Genomic DNA, 1,236 nt, shown 5'->3' with positions numbered 1-1,236 from the left:
TGCAATCCCCATCAAAATTCCAACTCAATTCTTCAAAGAATTAGAAAGAGCAATCTGCAAATTCATCTAGAATAACAAAAAAACTAGGATATCAAAAACTCTTCTCAAGGATAAAAGAACCTCTGGTGGAATCACCATGCCTGACCTAAGGCTTTACTACAGAGCAATTGTGATAAAAATGGCATGGTACTGGTATATTGACATTAAAGTAGACCAAAGGAATAAAATTGAAGACCCAGAAATGAACCCACACAGCTTTGGTCACTTCATCTTCGACAAGGGAGCTAAAACAATGCAGTGGAAAAAAAGACAGCATTTTCAACAAATGGTGCTGGAACAACTGGTGGTTATCATGTAGAAGAATGCGAATTGATCCATTCCTATCTCCTCGTACTAAGGTCAAATATAAGTGGATCAAGGAGCTCCACATAAAACCAGAGACACTGAAACTTATAGAGGAGAAAGTGGGGAATAGCCTGGAAGATATTGGCACAGGGGGAAAATTCCTGAATAGAACAGCAATGGCTTGTGCTGTAAGATCCAGGATTGACAAATGGGGCCTCATGAAACAGCAAAGCTTCTGTAAGGCAAAAGACACCGTCAATAAGACAAAAAGGCCACCAACAGATTGGTAAAGNATCTTTACCTATCCTAAATCAGATAGAGGACTAATATCCAATATATATAAAGAACTGAAGAAGGTGGACTCCAGAAACTCAAATAACCCTATTAAAAATGGGGCTCAGAGCTAAACAAAGAATTCTCACCTGAGGCTGAGAAGCACCTGAAAAAATGTTGAGCATCCTTAATCATCAGGGAAATGCAAATCAAACAACCCTGAGATTCCATCTCACACCAGTCAGAATGGCTAATATAAAAATTCAGGTGACAGCAGATGCTGGTGAGAATGTGGAGAAAGAGGAACACTCCTCCATTGTTGGTGGGATTGCAAGCTTGTACAACCACTCTGAAATTCAGTCTGGCATTTTCTCAGAATATTGGACATGGTACTACGGGAGGATCCTGCAATACCTCTCCTGGGCATATATCCAGAAGATATTCCAACTAGTAAGAAAGAAACATGCTCCACTATGTTCATAGCAGCCTTATTTATAATAGCCAGAAGCTGGATAGAACCCAGATGTCCCTCAACAGAGGAATGGATACAAAAAAAAAATGTATACATTTACACTGTGGAGTACTACTCAGCTATTAAATAGAATGAATTTATGAAAT

The sequence above is a fragment of the Mus caroli genome, unplaced genomic scaffold, assembly GCF_900094665.2.
Source record: "Mus caroli unplaced genomic scaffold, CAROLI_EIJ_v1.1 scaffold_12298_1, whole genome shotgun sequence".
NCBI lineage: Eukaryota > Metazoa > Chordata > Mammalia > Rodentia > Muridae > Mus > Mus caroli.
The sequence above is the reverse complement of the archived record's forward strand: the minus strand, read 5'-3'. Positions refer to the sequence as shown.